This window comes from Acomys russatus, chromosome 1, assembly GCF_903995435.1.
Source record: "Acomys russatus chromosome 1, mAcoRus1.1, whole genome shotgun sequence".
NCBI classification, from domain to species: domain Eukaryota; kingdom Metazoa; phylum Chordata; class Mammalia; order Rodentia; family Muridae; genus Acomys; species Acomys russatus.
Window position 1 is genome coordinate 108,205,840 of NC_067137.1, and position 8,842 is coordinate 108,214,681.

Below are 8,842 nucleotides of genomic sequence, written 5' to 3' on the forward strand. Positions count from 1 at the left end.
TTTTTTTCTTTTCTTTTCTTTTTTTTTTTGCATTTTTCTTTTTCTAGCTTTATAATTTGTGTTTTAAATAACAAAGCCCCATATGGCTCACCACGTAGTCATCTGATTTTCAAAAGACCTCCAAAATTACATCAAAATATGCACTCATGTATCTCCTAAGAAATCAACTAGAGAGGATTAATGGTGGCATATGGTGTGCCTCGTAGAGAAAACTTAATTACAAATTAAAACAAATGCGAAAATTCTCAAATCCCATAAACCAAAAGTAAATTATGATCCTAGATTGATTCACAGATCAGCTCCTTTGCCGTCAGGAGGATGAAAAAATTCTAAGTTTCTTTCTCAACAGGAGAAAGCTATTACCTTGCAGGAGTCCACCACACCACTGTTCCCAGCCCCGCCCCCCCCCCCCCCCCCTACCCCCCACTTCCACCCTTTCAGCTCTCTGCAACTCTGTGGTTCTGTATTTCCTGTGGCCCACCTGGAAGGTAAGTTACATCTTGCAAGCACCCCTTTAAGAAGACAGCTTCATTAGCCCCCTAATTCATGATAATTCCGTTAGGGAAACCTGTTTGAAAGGCTTGGCAACTGAAAGCCTTTAGTCTTCCAGTACCACCAAGTTAAAGGGTCACGACTCAGTCAGACTGTTAATAGCAACTGTGCCACGGTTTACACCGAAGAAAAGATTAAAACCGTGGCTTTTGACTTCTATTTTCAGAGCAGAAAACGTCACTTCAAAAGTGCTGTTGCCCTCACCTTTCCAATGACGGCAAGCTAAATGTAATGGAAGGTTTTTAAGCATTAGTAATTAAACACCCTGAGTACCTCTTCTCCTGCCTCCATGGAGGCTCCGGGAAGGGGTGGTCCAAAGCCAGCCAGCTGGTGAGCAGCACAGCTGGAGTCCCAGCCTCAGGTCTCCCACACTTGCTGGAAACCTTAGTCTTCAAAGCATAGCATCTACACTGCCACCGCTGCCCCCCCCCCCTTCTCTGCAAGCACCTTAGGAATGCAGGTAGGTTCCCAACACCCCCTTTCTTACCTGAAGCAGAAGCCCAGTCTGTAGCATGGCCACATGATAATATTTTAGTCTCTGTTGAGAAATTTTGCTGGCAGGACATGAGCTGTTCAGATTTCTTTCCTGGGGCTTCCCAGCTGAGTGGTGGCACAGTCACCCATGTGCAGTGGGTTTTTTGGTTGTTGTTATATGTTTGTTTGTTTGTTTTCTGTGTCCCAGACAGAACTTTACACACAGGGGGTATGTTTCTGCAGTGGGAACTGATCACTTTCTAGTGACCCCACTGCAAGACTGTGTAAGCTTCGAAGTCAGTTGTCTTAGGTATAAGGTGAGCCATTAGTGCGACCCAGAGCATCCTGAGCAGACCTAGGGTGCCTAGAGCTGGGTGGGCCTTAGGGGAGTCACTTCTCTGTTCTACTGCACCCGTGGGAAACTCGGAAGCCAGATATGTTTGTGGCCTTCCACTTCCTCCTCCTCCTCTCTGCCAAAACCAAGTGTCACTTCTCATGATGTGTCCCAGCCTGTTGCTAGCCAGGTGACAGGCTGAATGACATTGAACCTAATAGAAACTTCAAAAAGTGAGTCCAGCCACTAGTCAGGGGAAGGGAGCTAGTCAGGGCAGAGGTATGGGCGCCTCACCTTCCTGGTGAACTGCTTGGAAGCATTTGTGTAAAATTCACGTGGTGGATTTCTCTGCTCTCTTTGTGGAAACACTAATAACTTTAGAGTTACGCCATCCCCGTAGCCTTAGAATGGTGTGAGCACCAGGCTCCAAGTAGCTGACGGGAATCGGTGAGATGCCACAGCAGCCCGGTTGCTAAGCCAGCTGCAGACTGGGGCACACCAGAAAAGAAGTCCACCATGAGAAGCTGTCAGTCACCAGTTCTCAAATTCAGTCATTCACCCATTAATAGTCTAGACCGTGGGAATGAAGATAATGTCTTAGTTTGCTTCTCTGTGGCTGTGATAAAAACACTGGCCAAAAGAAAGCGTTTTTTTGTTTGTTTGTTTGTTTGTTTGTTTGTTTTTTTAATCTTACTATTCCCAGGTGATTTTGATAGTCCAGCACTGAGAGAAGTTGGGCAGGAACCTGGAGACAGGAACTGAGGCTGAGACCACAGAGGAACACTGCTTACTCCCCTGGATTGCTCAGTTCCTTTAAAAATAAATAAACACACACATATATATATGTATATATATACACACAGATATATATACACACACATACATACACACACACACACACACACACACACACACACATATATGTATATATATATTACAGCCAGACCTACTTGCTCAGGGATGGCATTGTTTTGTTTCAAAACAAAAACAAAAGTTTCTGGCATACAGTAAGTGCTCTGTACTTCTTAAGTGAATGAATGAGGTTCAGGGGAGTAACTTAGTGGGTAGAGTGCTTGCCTAGCATGCAGGAGACCCATATTAGGTCCCCAGAATTACATAAAAAGGGCATGGAGCACACATCTGTGATCCTAGCACTCGAGAGGTGGACACTGGAAGAGGAAAAATTCAAGAAGGTCATTCTAGGCTACATGTGTCATTAAAAAAAAAATCAAGAAATAAAGTATTTGTATTAGTTTAGGATTTTCCAGAGGAACAGAACCTATGGGATGGAAGGAGTGAGAGGAAAGAGGAAGAAAGGGAGGTTATCATAAGAAATTTAGCTATTCCAGACAGGTGTAATGATGCCCCTTTAATTCCAGCACTTGAGAGGCAGAGATGGGTGGATCCCTGTAAATTCAAGGATGGCCACATCTACGCAGTGAGGCTCTGTCTGAAGACAAGACAGAATTTGGTCATGCAGCTAGAGAGACCACCGTATCCTAAGCCTTGCAGCCATAAGCTGCAGACCTAGCAGGGCTAATGGCATGGTTCGAGTGTGATCATCATCCGCAGGTTCGAGACCCCGAAGAGCTGATGTTTCCGGGCAAGTCCAGAGACAGGGAAAAAATGGATGTCCCAGCTCAAGGGACTTAGATTGAGAGGCATGGCGCTTTCTCAGGAGAAGGCCTGTTCTACTCAGGCCTTTTGCTGATTGGGTGAGGCCCACCCACATTTCCAGTGGATTTCCTCAGTCTGACAATTCCAGCTTAATATCACCTCCAAAACACCGTCACAAACACACACAGAGCAGGGTGTGAGTAGGTATGAGGCCACTCTGTGGCTCAGGACAGCCGACTACCAAATGAGCCTCACAGTGTCACAAAGGATGGTGAGATTCGCAGAGATCATTTTTGGACCCTGTTGGGGATGATTTAGGCCTGTCGTCATTTACAGGACAGAAGGTGGGGGGACCTACTGGAGATGACCATGATAGTGCTTCAGATGTGGACATGAAGGGATTTGTTATTGGTGGCTTCTGAGGACCCTCTGGTGGCCCACAAGCCACAGGTGATCCTGTACCCACCACAGACATCAGACGAGAGGAGCCGGTCCGGGGTGAGGCATACAGAGAACAGCCTGAACTACAGTGTCTCTCGGCCACTTTCACTGCTCAGGCAGAGAAGCTGTAAATGGGCCCTCCGTTGGGGGGGGGGGGGCGGTGTCTCTACCTTCCTTGTGTTGAGAGAATAGGCATTTTATGGTATAGCCGCAGGCCTGTTCTTAGAGTGAGCCTCACCTTGAGGTTATCAGAGCCCTCTGGAAAGCAAGTCTCCTCCTACACGGATGGCCAAACTGTAGGGTGCTGTCAGAAGTCCCATCCTCAAATTGTGGGTTCTGGAAGTGGATAACAACCTAGCTACTAGCCCCAGCAGGACCCTGAACCATGATAAAGACTCAATATAAACTTTGAATTACCGAAGCAACCCCCCCCCCTCTTTTTTTTTTTTTTTTTTTTTTTTGCCAACTCCACCATCATCAACAGTTTGGCGCCTTCTGTATATATAGCCACTGTTTAAGGACACAGGCTTGTACAGGGCCCTCTCCGTGCTGGGGTCTCTTAAACTTTGTAGATATTGGTAGGAATCAAGTTATAATGGAAGAAAGAGTTGCCACTTGCTTCTCTGCAAGCTTTGAGTCACAGTAAGGTGCCACTTGCTGTCACCCTGTAGAGTCACAAGCCTTAACATCCCCCATGAAACTGATAGCCTCGCCCTTTTGCTGGCACACTTAGAAGATAGGGCAACAGCGTGGGCCCTGGACTTCATTATTTCACCCACTAGTTTGAAGAGATTCATTGCCTCCTACGGGTGACGGGACTACCACTGTGCCTCCTGTCAAGAGGAACGAACGCCGTGACTCATTCCTCTCCTTGATGTTTCTATGAGCATCCCTCCACGGCCTCAAAATGTAGGAATTTGCAGTTGTCTTGCTTTGACAAGAGAGATGATGAGTGTTGTCTAATCGCCTCCACGGTGGGGTTGACTCAGGAAAATGGCCATAGTCTGTACCTTCACCCTGGTTCTTCGGCTCCAGTTCAGGTCCCTAAAGAGTTATTTCTCATGAGTAGAGCTGCCTTGTCAGCCTTGAGAGGAAGGCATGGGGCCGAACTCTTGCCAACAACAGTCCAGAGTTGGCTTGGCTTGGGGCCAGCCAGCTGGCTGCTAAGCAGAGCCCTCTACCAGCCTCTCCCCGGGGCCCCCCTCCGGCTCCCTTTTACAGCTGTCTGGCCTCAGGTAATCATCGGCACTCTGCGGGTCCCTGGCTCTTTTCATTCCCACGTTTCAGATCACTTTACACACATTAATTAAGCCTTAAAACACTCAGGAAAGGAAAGCCAAAGGCAGTGGGGATGTTTGCAACAGTTCTCCATGCTCTGGCTGGAGAGCAGGCCAGCCCCGCCCTCCTCATCACGCAGCCCCGCCCTCATCACACAGCCCCGCCCTCCTCATCACGCAGCCCCGCCCTCATCACACAGCCCCGCCCTCATTACACAAGTGGAAGGTGGGAGTTTCCTTGTTCCCTGCAGAGTTGAAGCCCCTTGTACGTCCTACATAAAACCCCATATTCGTTATTGGCTCAGGATAATCATCCACCTCATTGAGGTTACCTCAATGCCATAGTTAATCCACATGACCTCTGGAAGCAATGCTCTGAGCAGATCTGGCTCAATGTCTGTGACTGTGGTCAAGGACCTTGAAATAAGAAAGGCCTTAGTTCAAATAAGATGGGCAGTACTGAGTAAGGAAGCCTGAGCTTGACCTCACACCTCCACATGCACATGCATACACGTGCACACAGAGAAGGGGTGGGGGGCTTGAGCGACAGGGAAAGACTTAGATCTAGCCGCCCCCCCCCCCCCAAAGAACTGTCTTGCATCATAGGGCTGATTGAATCATCTCTGCCTCCGACAGGATAACATCTAGGGCTTCTCCCACCCCTTGATTTCTGGGAAGAATGAAATCAGCGCATAACATACACACTAAGGGTTTGACCCTGCATTTGGCATAGAAAATGCTAGATATCACGGCCTTCCCGAGCCATCTTGTATCTAATCCCAGTCAATCAGGATTAATGCAGTCTTGCTACCCAAAATGTTAGACCCTCTGGTTCGAATTGATGTTGGTGTCTCTCATTGAGGAAATGGTAGGAAATCTGAACCAAGTCTGCAGTTTAGTTAACGTGTGGTACCAACTGTTAACCCCTAGTTTAGATTACTTTATGGCTGTTTGAGCCATTATCATTACAGGAAAGTTGGGTGAGTGGAATGCAGGGCCTGTGCTTTGCTGGATAATAATAATCTTATTGTGAGTGCATCAAAATTGGTAATGATACCAACATTTTTTACTGTACTATTTTAAAATACCTCTATGGCTTCCAAGAAAATAATAAATGCCAAGCCTTTTGTTACCAAAATAGGAGACAATTTATGTTAGCTCCAGCTGTTCTCACCACCAAGGAAAATTCATTGAGTTTCCTGTGTCTGCAAAGTGCCATATTGTACATTAAAATAGCAAACATCACCATCCCGAGAAAACCATTACTTGCGTGGCAGTCTTTTTAAGGTAGCTGTTTGTATGTAAAATATTTGATAACCTTACTATTTAGGTCCCCAGTGCTTTCCTTATTCCATTGAAAATGGATGGTTTGCTAGCCATGCCACTCCAAGCCTTCCCCTCTGGCGAGAAGCAACTAGGAAGAGCCGTCCTGTCAAATAGCACTATAGATTATACTGCTTGCCACTCTGAGTGCAGAGTTTGCAATGCTCACGGTAAAGGGTATCTTTGCTGTAACCTCACAGAGACCACAGGATTTAAATGCATCATTTCTACATTTCTTTTAGAGCATGCAAATTATGACCTGCGGGGGTCAGAAAGAGCTCAGCATCTGGTGGCTGGTAAGGTTGCTAAGAACGTCGTCGTCATCATAATCAGAGTGGAACATAATATGGCCACGTTACAGTGGCCTCAGTGGAAGAAGTAGAGCTTCAGAAAATGAACACCGAGTTGAAAGTTGCTCAGCCCGCCAGTCAATCCAAATCCCCCAAAACACCCCAGCATGGCTCCAAGCCTCCATCCCAGTGCAATACCTCAGAGCCAGTTCCCCATCTCTCATAGAGATTCACACGAGCCACTCACCATAGTATGAAGAAATGCTCTCTTGGCTCAGATCAGTCAGGCCTAGCTTCTCTTGGCAAGTGCAAAAGTCTTGTCCCATCAGTCCCATCTTGGGGACCAGTTGCACACAGCCAATATTATTCCACGGTAGCATTGGGTCTACACACAGCCCCTTCTCCTTCAGAACAACACACAGATAGCATCGGCCTGTCCATGACCACGAAATGAGCTTTAGCTAATTTACCCTGACCACTGATGAATCAGTCTGAGACAAGAGCAAAATTTCATGTCGCGTCCCTTCCTGTACTTTTATGGGCGTGCTCCGTACAGCTCTTTGGGGACTTCTCTATGATACTAAAGAAGCCATGCAGGAGGGATTTGGCCAAAGAAAGGAACAGCAGTGATGAGCATACTGAAGAGCAGGGAAGGACTCCACAGTTACAGAGGAACTGTCATTAGCTCTGTGTTTTCATAGAGAAGAAACAGCTCAGGATTCAGTTCAGCTTTGTCCAGCCTCCTCTCTGGGTCCTGTAGAAATCCCATCCCATTGTGGCGAGCGCTTATGATTCACCCATCGACTCTTTCTGTGACACTGAACACTGAGAAACTTTCTATGTGAAATGGATCATCTTAGAGCAAAGTGCTCTTCCTTCAAAGACGGAGAAAACACAAACCTTCATTGATTAAAAACAAAACAAAAACAAAAACAAAAAAAACCAAACCAACCTGGAATGCAGGTTTTTCATATTCTCCCAGCAAGTTAAACTTGGAAATGGAATCATTTTTACAAAACAAAGAGGTGAAGCTATCACCAACCCTTTCGGTTATACTCATGTTAGCCACCAGGAGCGTGGGCCCAGGAGTGGATGCCTGTGCTCTCAAAGGAAGGCAGTTGGATTTAAGAGAGTTGGAGCAGAAGTCCCAAAGAAAGGCTACCTGCTATTCATTTTGAATTCTTCTGCACCCCATTGTGGCTTAGGGAGAAGGGTGGCCATGCCTGCTGGTGGAGTTGAGAAGAGTGTCCCACCCCCTCCCCCCACCCCTGTTTCCGCTTTAGGCCCTCCCTTGTCTTCTGGCTAAATTCTTTTGAGAGCTAAGAAGGAGAAAACCCTCACCCAGTAACCAGAGGAATCCAGTTGTCAGATGTGTGGGGCGAAGAGCTGAGCACAATGTTCAGGCAGGACTAGTTTTGATGACGAAGCCCAGCTAGAAGGAAAAGGGATGCTGGCACAGAGCCGAGGTTTGCAGACAAACTTGAGAAATAAACCCTGTGGTCTTTATAGGGTTCAAAGAATAATTGAGGCCCTATAGCAAGGCCGAAGTGGAAGGCCGGAAAGGCAACCCTACCTCTTCTCTCTATCTCAATCCTGCCTCCTCCTCACAGTCACATGGCCTGTCCCCTCCTGTCTAAAACAGAAGATTTGAGTGTTCCATACATCTCAAAATAATATCTGCTAAGCAAAGGGCGGAGATGGGATTAGAGCACTGTTGGCGTGTGTTTCCTTTTTATGGGAACTTTAGTGGACATTAAAACCTTTAGAACCATCCATTTGGTCCATCCCGTTGACATAAGCTAAAGCTCTAGATGGCGTCCATCGTTCTATTTTTATTTTTGAGCACCTATGGTTGTGTTTGCACGTGTGTACATGGTGTGTGTACACATGTGTCGGCCAGTGTGCATGTGAGGGTCAGAAGTAGATGTTGAAAGTCCCCCTCAATTACTTCCCAATTTTTTTTTTTTTTTTTTTTTTTTTTTGAGACGGAGTCTCTCACTGAACCTGGACATCTTGGCTTCTTCTAGGCCAACTGTGTCTATGCCCCAAGGGCTGGGGTTCTGTCCCTGTGCTATCACAACCAGCTTTTTCTTACATGGATCCTGGGAATCTAAACTCAGGTCTTCATGCTTGTACAGTGGGCATTTTACTGACTGAGCCGTCAACCCAGCCCTTAGGGTCTATTACTGTAATAAATGAAAAACCATGTGCTTTATACATATTTTCCTCTTTTCTCATTTTTATTTTTATTTGTGTGTGTGTGTGTGTGTGTATGTGTGTGTGTACAAGAGAGGGTATGTGTGCATGTATGTGTGTAGACACATGCCTATGCATGTGGAGGCCCAAGGTTGGGTCTTTGCTCTGTGGCTCCTGTGTCTGCCTTGCGAGGCTGGAGGTGGAGACAGGCACCATACCCATCGGGCAGTTACAGTGTTTACTTAGGTTCTGGGAATTCTAACTCCGATAGTCATGCTTGTGTGATATGTGTTCCCCAATCCACACATATTGTTTATTGCAGGAGGTCAGATGGGCTA